Source organism: Colossoma macropomum, unplaced genomic scaffold, assembly GCF_904425465.1.
Source record: "Colossoma macropomum unplaced genomic scaffold, Colossoma_macropomum, whole genome shotgun sequence".
Lineage (NCBI taxonomy): Eukaryota > Metazoa > Chordata > Actinopteri > Characiformes > Serrasalmidae > Colossoma > Colossoma macropomum.
This window is the reverse complement of record NW_023494802.1, coordinates 13,665,108-13,681,994: the sequence shown is the minus strand read 5'-3', so window position 1 is coordinate 13,681,994 and position 16,887 is coordinate 13,665,108. Positions and strand designations below refer to the sequence as shown.

Genomic DNA, 16,887 nt, shown 5'->3' with positions numbered 1-16,887 from the left:
AGAAGAAGGCAAGGTGCTCTAAAACCTTTGTCAGACAGTCTTTTAGTCTGAATGGTGACTTGTTCTTCGCTCTGTGAACTCTACTAAAGCAGGTCCTGAGTGTGGACGTGGAGTAAAAAGACAAGTCAGTATGTTTCTCTTCAACATTATTATAGTAGCAGGGCCATTTTCCCTCCGGCCGGAGGTCAGTAAAATCATTATGTGGTGACTGTCTGCTGAGTGCTCTTTTCAACAGAAGGCTATGAATAAATAACCGAATGGTTCGCTGCCTTCTGCCATGCATAGATTTAATGTTCCACCCAGCACGGATCACCACACACCTGCACTGGAAATGAATATTACACAGAAATCCATTTAAGAAATTTTTGCAAGCACTTGCAAAAGGTTTTTATCTGTGAAAAATCCCCCAAATTTTGGCAGAAAGGGGAGAATAATGAGACAGCTGGCATGCATGCATGTGTGTGTGTGTGTGTGTGTATGTGTGTGTGTCTGGGGCGAGACTGGTCATACAGTTTGTGGTGGCAGTGAAAACGTCTAACAGGGATTTGCAAACACTCAAGCCATTCATTAGACAGGAAGGGGGGGGTAGTATTTCTGAACGTCAGTCAGTGTGTGTGTGTGTGTGTGTGTGTCTAGGAGGGTGGAGAGCATGTTCATGATGTCATAGCTGAACCTGCTCCAGCTGAGCATGATGATGTCTCTGCTGTGACAAAGACTGAGCTGAGCCGAGGGTTCACTGTGTGGCTGAGGGGTTGCAGTAACTACTGCACCACTGATGATACTCCAGCCATTAAAGGAACACTTCAGCACTGCTCCTCCTAATCCTTGGCCCAATCCCATGTCACCTCTTGCCCCTACCACTTAGCCCTTAGCCCTCCGTTTTGCACGTTCACACCTAGGGGTAGGGAGTCCCAGTTTTTGTTGAGATAGAGGGGTATGGTGAAGTGTTAGGGCTCCATGGCAATCTAAATGCTTTTTCAGAGGCACACTTTAAACGGAGTGTTATGAGAAAAATTAAAAACCGGCAAGACAAGTGACCAAAGAAACCCACAAATGTAGCTAGCTAAGTATTTTCTCTATTAAAAAATTCCGATAACCATTTTATTGTCTTAGTTTAAAGTTGTTTCAAAGTATTTTTGCCCTTTTCTTCATAATAAGGATGTATATAGATATATACTATATACTAATATATAGAGATATATTTTATTTACATGACATCTATCATATGTTTTTGATGAATCAGTGTGTAAACACTTCTGTTCTGAATGTATGTGGGGTATAAATAGACTAATCTGTTTACTGTAGGAAGCTTAGTTGTAACACTGTGTTAAAACTAACCCCACCCAAATTTGAGGATAACATTGCTATGAGATTGTGAGAACATGGCTAAAGTTATGTCTACTTGAATCGGATTAACTAGAAATCTCTAATAAACGTCCATGTTACATTTTACCTCATAATAGTTTGTGTCCTGCTCTCCCCTACATGCAAAAGAATCTGTTGATTGAAACCTTACAATACTTACAATAAAATGCATTGGGCAGTTGCTGAATTCCATCAGTTCTTCAGTCAAATGTATTATTTATTATTTATAAATAAAGCAGTCTGCATAACTTGGTCTTTTAGTGATGGGACTGTTTTCTAGAGGGTAGAATTCAACATATTATCAGCATAGCTGTGTTATTAGAAGTTTCACAGGGAAACTGTGGAGAAAGTAAAGGTAAAAAAGGTTGTATTCAGTATATTGTATCCAGTATTACACAGTTGGATAAAACGTCACTAAAACACCATGTCTGCCTCAACCTAATAACTGTGTTGTTAGAATGTAATAACTGTAGTTTTGAATTCTTGTTAGATTTCCATTTCAAACGTTTATTTATAGAATTCAGCAACTGCCCAAAAGCATCTATTATAAATGAGTTTTAAGTGAATGTGTTTTCTGTTTTTTTTCTGAGTGCAGGAAAATGGCTCAAAATGACTGTCTGTGGTAATCAACAGTATGACACAGATGTGTCAGATAGAGAGTGGGTCGAAAAATGTTGGAGTTTTCCTTTAAAGTCACCTTTAAGCCAAGGCTGATACACCTTCCAATGTCTTGCCACTTGACAGCCTGTAAGTGTGACCCTGGCATTAAACCTACTCAAACCACAGCTTAAATTCTGACTCGTCACCTGCTTCCCGCTTCTAAACGTATACTTAACTCTATAAAACAAAACTGAGCAATTACCACTCGCTGCCAAGAGTATTTTCTTTCCTCCTCAAAGTTAGAACCTTCTTATCCGTAATGACAGAGATCATAATCTTTCATTTGTAAGTGCAATGAAAGAGAAAAATAAGAACCAAGTTTCTGTCTCAAACACCACTCAGCCTCCATACAAGCCCTTACTGAAAACTTGTCCTCCGTCACTTCATTACCATGCTGTCATCATAAGAGACACATGGCTGAACCAGAAGGACCAGATGTCATCAGATCTAATTTTGTTCCTGGAGCTCAGAATCCCCGACTTTTCCTCTTGGAGGAACTTCAGTGATGCACAAGCAAAAGAAACATCTGCAGTGGAAATTCCGCCCTCGTCTCCGTCACTATTAGAACAGAGGAGATGGATCCTCAACATCAGCACAAGATGGACAGGACGTTGCAACAGGCAGCGGATATAAGAGTGGATATTAAGCTGGTCCAAAAAAAGACATTATGTCCCAGACAGTGGCCTCATGCAAGATAGTGGCCTTAATAAATATACTTCCTCAATAAAGTAGCAACCATATCAATGACAATACATACAAATAGTAATGAGAAGAACTTAGAGGTTGTTTATACACTACTGTCCAAAAGACAAAGGACAATAGGTTAAAAAACAGGAGTTTCCAAAACTAGAGTTCAAAAAATGATACAGAGAAAGATACAGAGAGAATGGGACTCCTAACATCTGTGTAAGACCTGGTAGACACCAAAACGTCACCATCAGTTAAACAGTATTTAAAAGCTTTCATCTTTGGTAGAGGAGAAAATTAAGCTCCACTTTTGCTTCACATGGTGATCCTGTCCATCCTTCCGCTGGAAGAAGACAACTCAACACTATGTGTCTGAAAGGATGTGCAGCTGTTAAGAAGCCCTTACAGAGAAACGGAAATAGACAAAGTAGAAAATGTGCAAATCAAACAAATAAGTTGCTGGTGTTCTCAGAGAAACGGACTGTCCACCCCAGAGTCCAGACCTCAACATCAGTGAATGTGTTTGGATTACTTGGATTGTAAGAAGCAGAAAATGCAACCAAGTCCTAGGACTGAAAAATATGCAGATTTCTTTGAAAAAACTGAAAGCAAGACCCCTGACAAGAATAGAAGCTTTAATATAAAGGGTGAAACACCTTATACTGAAAACAAAGGGTCACTCATCCGTATGTTATGGTCTTGCTCACATGTAATATCTTTCTGGAGGAGTATTATTGAACATCTGTCTAAGATCACTAATGTTAATATACCTAATCAAGGCTAATCATTTTAGGTGACACCTCTGTATGTACGCTCAGTAAAGTACTAGCTAAAATGAGTTTATCCTCTGCACTTGTAGCCAAGAAAACGATTTTACTTTAATGGAAAGAGCCACAACCACCCTCTCTAGCTGCATGGAAATTTTTTTTACTGGAAAATGTACTACTGGAACGAGTGTCCTATTCTTTTAACCCAAAATGTATATTATACTGTGAAATGTGGAACAAGGCTGAAGAGTATTTAAATTCAATTGACTTGTAGCTTTGTAACACTTTGTAATACTTCTGTATTGATTGTTTTCTTATTGTTACAATTATTATTAAAAAAAAAAAAAACTCTGAAAGTAATGTATGCCTATTCTCCTAGATGTGCTATCATTAACTGTGCCTGTTTGTTTGTTGAGACGGAATAATATGCTACTCTCCTGTGCATAACAGTTACTGTGAAAACAATAAAAATTAAATCTTAAACCTTAAAAAAAGATAAAAAAAACCCCATGATATTATATCAATTATATATTTATATATTATAGTATTATAAGTTGTTGAGGCTTCTGTGAAATCTCTTGTAAAATATACTGTGTATAGACTATATTGACTATTTGGCTCTTTGTTATCTATTATCGTCTACCAGCTAGATGACTAAAGGAAAACTGAAATCAACCTTACTGGGAACAAGATGAAGAAAAAAGGTGCTACCAAAGGTGAGGTGCTTCCGAAATTTCAAAAAGCTCAGATGAAAAGGTGCAACGCTCACTCTATCCAATGCAAAAGGGCAACTTAATTTGGTTAAAAACATGTTTCGCCCTACATGCAAGGCCTTGATCAGATGTGACAAACAATACAAAAAAAAAACTCTCTATTTAAAAACAGTTGTGGCCTCCTAATCAATCTCCCAGCTGAAAAAACCTGAGCTAATCGCTTAAATCTAAGCTGTACTCCCCTAAACTCTCTGCCATGTAGAGGGAAATTGGTCATAAAATGCTCATAAAATTCCAGTAGAATGAACCCTAAAAATTCAGGCCCAACCAATTTATAGTTCTCTATTTCTTATTGTTGAGTTTATTTTCAAAAGTTATTTTATGTAATTATTTGTATAATTTATCATAGGACTAATTTGGCTTTTAGGTGTAAATGGTTCTTCTGTTTTTTGGTAGCACACTTATTTTTTCATGTTAACAAATGTAAAGAATAATAGCTATTTCAATGTTATCAGCACCTCTAAAGTATAGAAGACACTGGTAAGTTAATCAGCCCAAAATAGTTTTAGCAGAATCACAGTGTGGTTTCTGAAAATATCGCGGCACTACTACATCTGTCAATCATGGTTGTGTGTATTCCCGGACAAAGAATTGCACAGATCAGCACTTTTTTGCCCTCCTTGTGGCGCTCCACAACCTTCACTCAGGCATAATGAAACAAGCCAGGCTATGAAATGGATCTTTTCTGCACAGAGGCCTATTACATCTTGGCAGTGTAAACCAGGCCATTGAGCATGCATTGGTCCACTGGTTATCATTCAAGACTTTAGGACTAGAACAACTTCCATCCTGCCTTTGTTAATGGCTCGTTTTATTATCAACTTTAAAATGCAGGTTTAGTGCATCTAAAAACTCACTAAGTTTGGCAAAAACACCCTCATGTTCTCTGCTGCCTCTGAAGGGACTGATGATCCCCAGCCTAATAAAACTAAAAGCTTTCATTAGCCTGAATAAAAAAAATGCAAAAAAAAGAGTTCTTCTTGGTGCTTAAAGGAATGATTTAATGAAAAAATTCAAATTTACCTTTGTTGTAGCTGATCAGCCAAGACACATAAGGTGTCCAAGTTTCACTTCTTTATTCTCGCACTGGAGCTTCAAGGCTGACATTGCTAACAAACACTTAAACACTTACCCAAATCTTTTTTGTGGATACATCCTCAAAATTTCTCTCAACCCACTGAAACATCATCCAGGTCTTCATTAAGGTCACACAGGCTTGTCAGTGTGGTTTAGGACATGGGATGACTTGCTGTAAACTATAAAACTGAGCAAAACATCACCATGTAGCTGAACACTGAGGGCAGTCATTTCAGACAAATTAAAGATTTGTACACATAGTTAAAAAGAAACAACAGAAACTGAGAACAGGATCTGTAGCACTCATTCCCTATCATTTCAGCACGCTGTTGTTTAAAATGACTCACTGCAGTGGTCAGCTACATGGTGAAGTTTTATTTTTGTGGTTCATAGATAGTAATTGTGTTCACTAGACCCCATTCGCAAACTTAACGAAGACGTGGATGTGGTTTGGACAGGTTGTTTGTGTTTGTTAGCAACGTTAGCCTCATAGCCCCAGCACTAAAATAAGAAGCCAAATTTAGACACCACACATGTCTTTGCTGATCTACCACATCTGGGGTAAATGGAAAACTGTTGAAATGTGATTTTTTGCCAAACTATTTTAATCAAACAATACCTTCAATCTGTGGACAACTACATCTCTCTTTTTCTTTGCCTCATCCCATCTCATCTGACTCATCTCTCCCTCTTAACCTCAGTTCAATACATTTATCCCACTCCATCTCTCTCTGAGTTACTCTCTTTTAAACAGAATCTGTACACATTTAACATTAAAATGAATGCCCTTTTGTTCTCTAAGGCCAGATGCATTATCCCAACAGTTTGGCCAGATTTTTCTTGTTAAATCTTGGCATGTCAGGGTGAAAGGCAAACTGGGACTGATGAATGTACTCTTAATAAAAGATGCCAGTCAACAAGACCTCTAGGCCTAAATGTAGTTCTATGAAAGTGTGTTCGTACATCCCTCTACATTTATCTGCATAAGTGATAGTTAAATGAAAGAAAAATAGAAAGGCACAATTACAGAGAAGTCTGCATCCTGCTCAGCATGACACAGCCTACAAATTATATTATGGACACCATAGCACCATAATATAGATAAGTATATGTGCTTCTACATGATTCTACATAGAACCATGGACATTTAAAGAACCATTTGCATGATTAAAAGGTTCTTTGCATTGTGAAAGGGTTCTTCAGATTGATGGAGAATGTACGGTTCTATATAGCACCAAAAATGTTCTTCTATTGTTACAGGCTTGACATCATAACAGTAGAAGAACTCTTTTTGGTGCTATATAGAACCCTTTTCAAAAAAGGTTCTATATAGAAACATACACAACACATTCTCCATCAATCTCAAAAACCCTTTCACAAAGCAAAGAATACTTCAATCACGCAAAGAGTTCTTTGAGTGTCAATGGTTCTATTTAAAACCATTTTCTTTACTAAAGAACCTTAGAAGAACCATCTTTTTTAAGTGTGTATGTAAACCCACCCAAATGTAATTATATAATACAGGGGAGCCACTTCACTGATAAGAATGAAGAATGAAACACAACACAGATTTATGATATGGCCTGATTAATGTCTGCTAGTTGAATCTTTGATACGACTCTTCAGACATACCAACCCACCCTTTCTCACTGCTTCAGTGTGAAGTACTAAATCAGAATGTGTGTGTGTGTGTGTGTGTGTACTCAATTACTCAGTTACTAACTGTATACCAGTATTTGAATACTGAAATCAAAAGGATGTGTTGTTAAGGACACAACTGAGAAGATAGTCATGGCATGGCAGGTTCTGGTGTAGCCTATTTGCTAACTAAACTAACTAGCTATCTAGCTGTTATTATGTAGGTCCAGGTTATATTTCTTTAATGAACTAATATGTTCTCACATCATCCACTGAGAAGAAAAGACTTTGTGTAAAAGACGATGGGATCTACTCAGCAGCCAGTGATGTATTGGTTATCGCATCATTTTTTCTCCTTTTTGTTGCTTGCAGTTAACCAGATATCCATTCATGAACAATTACGGTTCCTCAAATATCCAAATTTGTCAGGATTCACATCCATATGCTGAATTCTTTTATCCTCTCAGGTATAAAAATGACCAGAAATGGTCATAATTCATTTTTGCATGACCATTTTCCAACCTCTCTTTATCTGCTAGAATTAAACATGCTCTTTTGGTTCCTGTGCCTTTAAAACTGATATATGTAAATGAGCAATGTTCTAATTGGCTGTCCAGCATTGGGCCTCATACAAAAAGCAGTTCTATATAACTTCAATGTTAATGAGCTAAGCTAAACTGCTGTAGACTGAAAAGTGGATGTACATAAATGCATTGTTTTTTGTGACATCACAAAAACAATTCATTCAAAGCACGCTGTATGGACGGGGGAGGGAATGATACCATTGAAAACTTTAACAATGTGTACACACCAAATCAACTCTTATTCAAAAAAGTTTGTTTTTCCATGATATGGCCCCTTTAACAGCTCCCCTTATCTACTTCTAAATCATCTCCACATATCTAACATTCTTTCTGCTTCAGGGACAATAAATACAGCTTGACCATTCATGCGAGGGCCTACAGAATAAGCCTTTGGTCTTTTAGATTTAAAATGGTATGTAGTACATCAGCATCCCCCTTACGGCCCACCAAAGAAAAAAGAGTCTTCAAGCTTCACTAAAGTATCTACTTCACAACAGTATTTCTCAGTGGGTTTACATTACAACCTAGAATATTATTCATAGAGACAAGTCAGCCCTATAGATCAGCAGCTCTAAATGCTGTGTCCACCCTTTGTTTAAGAAGTAAACATACAGGAAGGTGGCAGCATTTTTCTTACTGTTGAATAGAGAAAAACAATCACTATACAGTGTCCCTTTTGGTAAAAATAGCAGCTAAATTATACTGTGCTCCCTAAAAATGGCCCAGTTTGGCTTGGCTGGAGGAATGCAAGAGAACTGAGGCTGGACTACCAGACGTCTCTGCATTCTGCTCACCGTGCAAAAGCATATGAAGTATATTATGAATGCCATAGCACCATAATATGCATAAGTATATGTGCCATTTTTATAGTACGGAACATCGTTGTGCACAGCAATTTCTTTTGAGAACCTTTTTTTAATCAGCTGCTGCTCAACAATACACAGAGGAGGCTATGAAGGTTTTAAAGTCCAGACTAACTTCCATCAAGGGCCCGATTAGCAGGCTAATGCGGCAGCAGAACACGCAGATGGGGGCCGCAGGACGGATCTCATTGTGAGCTGTAATTGATAACAGAAACATCTGGCTGTAAAGTGGGGCTCAACCACTGCTGAGTTGATCCTATTGACACAAGAACAAAGGGAATGAGAGACAAAAAGGAAACAGTATTAGGAGAAGAGGAAGCCTAATCGCACGGCTAGAGCCAAATATACGGGCTGACAGACTGACACTTCCAGTTTCCACTTCTCAGGGCCACTGTGCACTCGTGGAAATGCTGTAAACATGAAAGCACGCCTGTCTAACACATGGTTATACAACAGAATGGCCAGAGTTTGACAAAAGAGTAGCTTCTGCTTACTCCTGGTAATTACATACACCACATTCCCCTTCGACAGGGGCTGCAGGCTGCTATTTCTGTCACCCTCACCCCATCCATCTCTGGGGAACTTTGTTAGTCTTAGAGGCGCGGTGGTGTGTGAAAGGGACAAGAAAAAAGAAATGAAAACAGAAGGGAGGGAGGACAGAGTGTGTGAGAGAGAGAGAGCGACAGAGAGAGAGAGAGAGAGAGATGCAAAAGATGGAAGTTGCAGACAGAAATGCTCAACATGAAAATAAATATGAACTAATAACACATGCACACACTGCGCACATGCAGAGTCATATTGCACAATAAAGACAAAGACAGAATCTTACACTGTGTGCAAAAGATTGTAGACACCTTCTCTTCTAAAATCAAGGGTATTAACAGGGAGTTTGTCCCCCTTTTCCGCAGTAACAGCCTCCACTCTCCTGCGAAGGCTTTGCACTAGATACGAGTAAGGATCTGATTGCATTCAGTGACAAGAGCATTAGTGAGGTCAGGTTCATTTTTGCATGACCATTTGTCAACCCCTCTTTATCTGCTAGAGTTAACCCCTAAACAAGCCATGGGCCTGCTGGTGAGTTTTATTACACACTTCTATAACCTCAGAATAGCTCCACTAGTTTGCACTGAAGTCCCTGTAGTTACTGAATAATAAGATAAGCCTTTCTATGAAATATACCTGGAATGTCAAGGGGTAAAACACGCTGGTTTTTTTGCTGTGCCTTTAAGACGGATGTATGTAAATGACCTATGTTCTAATTGGCTGTCCAGCATTGGGCCTCTAACAAAAAGCAGATTAGCCTGAAGCACTCAATGTGAATGGGCTGAGCTAAACTGCTGTAGACCGAAAAGTGGATGCACATAAATGCATTGGTCAGGTGCTCCATCACTCCAGAGAAGGCACCTTCTAGACAATGCTTGGCACTAGACATGGTGACCTTAGGCTCTTGTGTTGCTTCTCCAGAGTGTCACAATCTACTGGCAATCTTTCTTTCCCTCCCCACTTTAGCTGTAGTGAGTTCTCACCCGCTAACTAGGTCTCCCCATTACACAATGCTACCAACCTGGATGGGTGAAGGTTAGCACATGCTTCTTCTGAGTCAGGTGAAGCCAGCCACTGTGTCTTTTCGAACTGCTGCTAACACTCCATCATTGTACATCTCAAGATGCTAACGGCCAATTCTGCAACAGATGCCTGCAATGGCTAATGCTTACTGACACTAATTCACCCAGAGGAAGTAGGGCCAACTGCCTACTTGGACTCCCAGTCACGGATGGCAGTGGCATCGCCAGGGATCTAATTCGTGATCTCCTGATGATAGAGCCAATTATAAAATGGTTGTGCAACTGGGGAGCCAAGAGGTCTTTTCTGTGAAGATTAAACAAGCTTTGTGTGCGCAATTAAACATTTGTGTCAATAGTGGGTGCATCAAAAGTAGTTGAATTCACCAAATAGAAGAGGTGTCTGGATGCTTTTAGGCTACCAGTGCATGTCATTGTTTTTGGTATCAATTCAGAGCATTTCAGTATCTTGAAGTCGACAGAAAAGTCAGCAGAAAAGTGAAGATGTCGTTCGCCTTGCTAGTGATAACGACTTGGCAATGTAGTAAAGTTTTTAGCTAACATTAGCTGCTAGCTAGAGGTAGTTTCAATTAGGACTGTAGCAATATTTGTAAGTCTAAGGCATCAAAAAACCAGCAACTGTCAGTAATTAACAGTCAAATGCAACTTAGCACAGCAAGCTATGATGTAGCTCACTCTCCCCCTTCCACTTTCACACAAAATTAGACACCCATGGACTAATGACAAAGTCACATCAGTTAAAAAGGCCACTCCCGAGTGCATTCAAAAGACTTCAGTTTGGTCACTTAATAAAACAATAGTCTTTGACCTTCAAGCCCGTTTGAGGCTCTGAAATGCACCAAATTGCTCATAAAAGCATTTACTGTGGTACATTAGTCTGTCTCCACCTAGTCTGAAGAAATACTATATGTCAAATCTTTAATTAAAATATACTCAGCTCTCTAAAATGAGATGTCATTTATCTAGACAACATTTGAACGTGTCATAGTCAGTGCATGAAGGCACATTGGCATATTTGATTCGTGTAATAAAAAAATTATGAGCTAAAAACCAGCCAGAGGGAAATTTCTACTCTCATGTGTCTGTTTATGTTTGTGTCTGTATAAAATATGGAGCTTTTAATATGGAAAAACAGCTATGCAACACTACCACTGCTGTAGCACTAAACCCGAGGTAAAACATGGAAAAAGGTAGGCCTCTTTCTCACCAGAGGATTTGTTAGCCTTCTTAGAAACTGACATTAAAATAACATAATTTCTCTGAAACACCCCACAAACAAAAACATACACTTTTTGTCTATAGACTGAAAAACATTAGGGGAAGTATTAGGTACAGCCAGGAAGGAAACTGAGTGTCTCATAGTGTTGAAAAAAGTAGCAACATTCAATTAAGATAATGGCACAACTTTGGCCGCTGGCATACTGAAGTTGGGAGGAGGAAAGTGTGAAGTTATTGGCTTTTCACTCTGAATGGCAATGAACTGAAATGACCTCATCCTGCAACTATAGTGCATTTGCCGGTGAGGCCAAGATTTTGTCCTGCTGTGCCTTATTCTGTGCCCCTGACACATACAAGTGCTGACATCCAGGGTCAAATAGGCTGAATATCTCAGAACACCATGCTGATCCACTCCAGTCTAATATTATTAATATAACATTATTGCTTTTAATTTCCCCTTATATGTGTTACTGAAGTAAATACCAATAGTGTTATCAGTGTTTATGGGAATAACTCATCTATGCACTGTTCTAATTCCTCCAGTAATGTGCACCCACTGCTCTTGTTCTCACTCTTCCTCTGCTCCCTAGCTAACCATTGGGCGGTTCCAGGTTCCAAGCACTCGGCTGGAATTAACTACCGTCTCGACTGTAATTTGGTGACTTGTGTCCCTAAAAAAGCCTCTTCCTGGCAAAGTGTCTGCTACCGCTCTGCTTGGATGTGGTGCCTGGCACGAAACCAGGCCAAGGCAGGCCTAATCAACAGAGCACAGAACCAAATCCAGGCCTGGCCAGAAGAAAACCGAGCCTGTGAGTCCAGGAATCATTGGAAACCTGTTTATTGCCGTGGTCAGCTGACTGTCACTGGAGTTCTATGTTATAGAGTGTAATTTGAAAATGATGTACTCATTTCCAGCACTTTATTTAAAAACAGCACTCAAAGGCTGATGCTTCCTATTCCCTATACAGTGCACAGAGGGGAATGACCCCAGTTAAACATGGGAACTAACTCTAGTTCAATCAGGTTTGTTTAAACAGAAAAATCTGTGCTGGAATCTGGCCCTACAGGACCGACGTTCCCACCCTCTGATCTAGGTCATGAAATAATGGATTTGTACCCAAATGGTTCACTAATGAACTATTTCATGTACAGTGGAGCCATTTGAGACTCAGAAAAAGGGTTGGAAAATGGATAAAGATATTTGGACAAAGAAACTATTTCCTCTGTTCTTAGAGAACCAGAACCTCAAACACAGTTTTTTGGGACTTCTTTAAATACTGGAAATAATTCACCTGAGTAAAAAAATAGCTACAACTTTATGACCGTCTAACCAGATACACATCCATATCTGCTGGAGTTCTTGTATCTAACCACAGTTGTCCGCACCTTGTGATCATCCACTGGCTAAAAATGTCCCCCTCAAACCACAGTCTGAGTCTTTCCAATACTTCATCCTAAAGCCAAGAGAGCGTGTAGTGTGTCTCCAACATTCAGCCGCAACACTCTTGTTCACCCTTTCACTCCTTCCTCTCTTTATTGTTAAAGGCACCACTGGAAATCAAGAAATGTTGGCGCACTTTTATTTTCCCTTTAATACCATGTCTCAGTGTAAGTACCCAAAGGATTCTTCTATTACAAGCTTGACATCTAGAACCCTTTTCAAAAAGGTTCTGTGTAGAAGCATATACAGCACATTCTCCATCAATCTGAAGAACCATTTCACCAAGCAAAGATTCCTTTAATCATGCAGTAGGTTCTTTGAGTATTCTACACACATGTATGTACAAATAAATATATATATATATATATACATATATATATGTGTGTGTGTGTGTGTGTGTGTGTGTGTCTGTACATATACATACGTATACATATATATATATATATATATATATATATATATGTGTGTGTGTGTGTGTGTGTGTGTGTGTGTGTGTGTGTACATTCTGTGCATACACATGTATATGTATATACAGATGCATCCTGTTTAGTATAATATAAGCATTTAAGTATAGTATGATATACTAGTATTTTAGTATAGTATAAGCAAGTATAAGCATTTACATTTCACTCAAAAAGGCAGTAATACTCAGCTTAATGCTTAACATTTATATTATAATGCGCTGTATTATAATTAATATCACCACAAATATCACTACAAAATCTCAGACTGGACAGTTATCATGTAGATTTCTGAAAAGGCATCCTTGAACATCCAGTTATGAGCCTGTCTGCTCGTTTTCCCTCGTAATTCGTAATCTAATAACTTTTCTTTCTCCTTCCAAGGCCAGAGAACTGAACTCTCGCAGACAGTCGCACCTGAGCGCTCTGAGTGTTTCAGGTGCGCTGCAGCGACATCTAAAGGTCCTGATGAGAATTACCACACAATCACAACAGCTACTGCTTCATGTCAGCGCGTACATGGTGGACCGCGATAAGAGCATAAAGGAAAGAGGAGAGAAAAAACAAATACCACATACGAGTTGAAGTTTTTCAGAGGTGTTTTCTTTGGAGGGTAAATGTTCAACATGCCCCCCGCCATCGTTTCCCATCGTTACTTCATAGCAGTCCATTAATAAAACTACTATAAATAAAAGTTAATCAAGATATTTACTTGAACACGAAACAACAGGAGCAACTTTTGGCCTCGGTTCAAGAAGATAAGCAGGCCAATCTCCTAAATAATGCGATATGTGCAACAAATGAAGAACTTACGACGTGCTAGATAGAACTTTTAAATATATCTGTGAAAATTCACAGCTGACATCTTAAGTTACCTTAAACAGCGGAATCCCAGTGTTGTGGCGTCTGAAATAGTTCCTCGATGATTCGAATCTCTCCGCGTAAAAAAACTCTAAACATTAATGTTTTTGTATTGTTACAATTACAGAAGGTGTCTCAGCTTTTCAGGTCATGAAGTCTGTGTGTCCGGCTGAGCTGCAGAGTACCGAGAGCGCGCGCACCACTCTGAGGAAATAGCGGAGGAGCAGGGGGGTCCAGCCCAAAACTTGAGCCAGCCTCTCACTGAGGATGCTGGAAACACGACCAGGGAGTGACTCTCCATAGGACAGCTCAGTCAGCTTTAAAGAGCGCTTATAAGTCAGTCATATTCGTTTCTTTTCTAATACTAGTTTAAATAGAATTCCTTCTTTTTTATTTCTGCCACACTGAATAGTTAAGATAAAAAGTCATTAAGTGGTTTGATGTGGCTGTTCTAGAGAAGCTTACTGAGTCAGAACTGCTCAGTGGAACATTCTCAACAAAGAGGATTATTGTGCCAAAAGGCTCTGTGGCCGGCAACAATAGAGGAACTCTTTTGGGGGCTGTAGAACCATTTTAAAAGTTTCCTTAAAGAACAATACAATAGGTTTTTCATCATAAGGAAGAACTCTTTCAGCATTCAAATGGTTCTTTGAGCCTTTGTCCTTACTAAAGAACCCTTGAAGAAACATTTTGTAGGGTGTAGGAACCTGATCCAAAGCATTTACCACCCCAAAAACCTAAATCACAGAAAGTTCTTACATAATATGTTGCCTGATGCCTGACACATTATAGTTTTATGATGGTTAAGTGCATTTTGTAGTTGTACCATTACAGACTGTAGTCCATCTGTTTCTCTGCATACCTTGTTAGCCTCCTATCACCCTGTTCTTCAATAATCAGGTCCCCCACAGGACCACCACAGAGCAGGTATTATTTGGGTGGTGGATCAGAAACAGCAGTGCTGCTGGAGTTTTTAAACACTGTGTCCACTCACTGTCCACTCTATTAGACACTCCTACCTTGCTGGTCCACCTTGTAGATGTAAAGTCAGAGACGATAGCTCATTTGCTGCTGCACAGTTTGTGTTGGTCATCTTCTATTCCTTCATCAGTGGTCACAGGACACTGCCCACAGGATGCTTTTGGCTGGATATTTTTGGTTGGTGGACTATTCTCAGTCCATCAGTGGCTCTGAGGTGTTTAAAAACTCCAGCAGCACTGCTGTGTCTGATCCACTCGTACCAGCACAACACACTCTAACACACCACCAGCATGTCAGTGTCACCGCAGTGCTGAGAATGATCCACCATCCAAATAACACCTGCTCTGTGGTGGTCCTGTGGGGGTCCTGACCACTGAAGAACAGGATAAAATAACAAACTACAGTCTGTAATTGTAGAAGTGCATCTATATAGTAAGTGGAGCTGATAAAGTGGACAATGAGCGTATTAGAGGTACATATAATCTATTAATAAATGGAAGAAAAATTTGTCACCTGTGATGTTTTTTTTAGTTTGACTCCGTCTGCATTACATAATGGCTCTCATGCAGGCTCTTGTGCACAGTAAACTCCCTGCACTTCATCAGAGAGTTATTCAGAAAGATGGTTGCTTTAGTTTTTCTAGTCAAAGTACTTTTTCGAAAGAGCCAGATTATTTAAACTAAACAAAGCAATGAAATATTTCCAGCTGCTTTGAACTGATTTATATGACCTGGTAACAGGCTGTGTGCCTCCTGGAGACTGTTCGTTTTCTTGTCGTAAACCAGAAAAAATGTCCGCAGAGAGAGAAAACAGTGCTTTAATCTAACATTCGTAAAAACAGGATTCGTGGGTGCGTGGCATGTGCACCTATTTAAACATAAAAACCAGTTGTGATGCCTGAACCCCCTAAGAGATTTTTCTGTTGGATTACTTTGTAAAGAACCTCACCAGCACAGCAATGCTAATACCCTGAAGACTAGGCTGGTACTGGTGCAGTGCTAAGGGGCCCTACAACCTTCAGTGTAAAGTGAATCATGTTATAGTAACAGTACATGTGAAGGATCTTCAGGACTCTGAACATGCGCATTAGACTGTGACTCCTTGGTGATATGCAGGTTAGCAAACTTTACCAGGTAGAACCTCTAATGAAAAGGTTCTTCTGATCCAAGGCTTGTCTTGTAATGGTTAAATGGTTTGACCTGATGTGAAAGAACAGTGCTTTAATATCTTGATGTTATTTTGTGCTGTGTCTAAATCAGTGTGCCCCCTGGTGCCCCTCACGTCTAACAGCACTGCAGGAGAAACCTGTGATTAATGCATGTAATTAGTCAGTTAATCAAAATCTAATTACTCTTGTGTTAACTGCAGAGCTTGAAAGCTCCCCAAAAGTGACAGCTGTCAGAACAAATCCAGCTCCCTTGGGTGCCACTTATGAAAGAAAAATGCGGCATATTTCCTCAGTGGTGCCTTTTGTGGTGAGCGAGCTGCTGAAATGTAGCATGCACGAAGCAGAGGAACCGCAACGGAACGTGTGTTTAGGGTCCATGTTGCACACTGCAGAGTGGCTTATAGCTGTGGTTCTCGTAAGTATGGTTTCAGCCTCGGAAACTGTGGCTCTTGCTCAGACTCCCTAGGGTGGTTCTAGAGAGAGGCAATACCTGCTACTCTGACAGCACAGCGGTTATGGTTCACACAAGGCTGTTTTGCTCTGCTCACAGTTTTCAGCTTGGGTGTAACAGCTGGGGCACAAAGCAAACCAGATGCATGATGGGAGGACCCATCAAATTTTTGTGCAAGATTGAAATCAGTTTATATGGGAAGAGACAGATACAGTGTTCTGCTAATGTTATTATCATTCATGTTATCACTTGATTAGGTTCTGTTGACTGCAGTACTTGGCTGAAAGCACCCACAGATAGGAGGCACGC

At 39.7% G+C, this 16,887-nt stretch overlaps 1 protein-coding gene across 1 annotated transcript in view; it reads right to left on the bottom strand.

Moving 5' to 3' along the window:
* Positions 1–14,245, bottom strand: part of bgnb (biglycan b) — a 28,507-nt gene extending 14,262 nt beyond the window's left edge. The window contains exon 1 of the mRNA XM_036590947.1: positions 13,993–14,245. The gene's annotated coding sequence lies outside the window, so the exon portion shown is untranslated. The remainder of the gene's footprint in view (positions 1–13,992) is intronic.
* Positions 14,246–16,887: the final 2,642 nt, after the last annotated feature.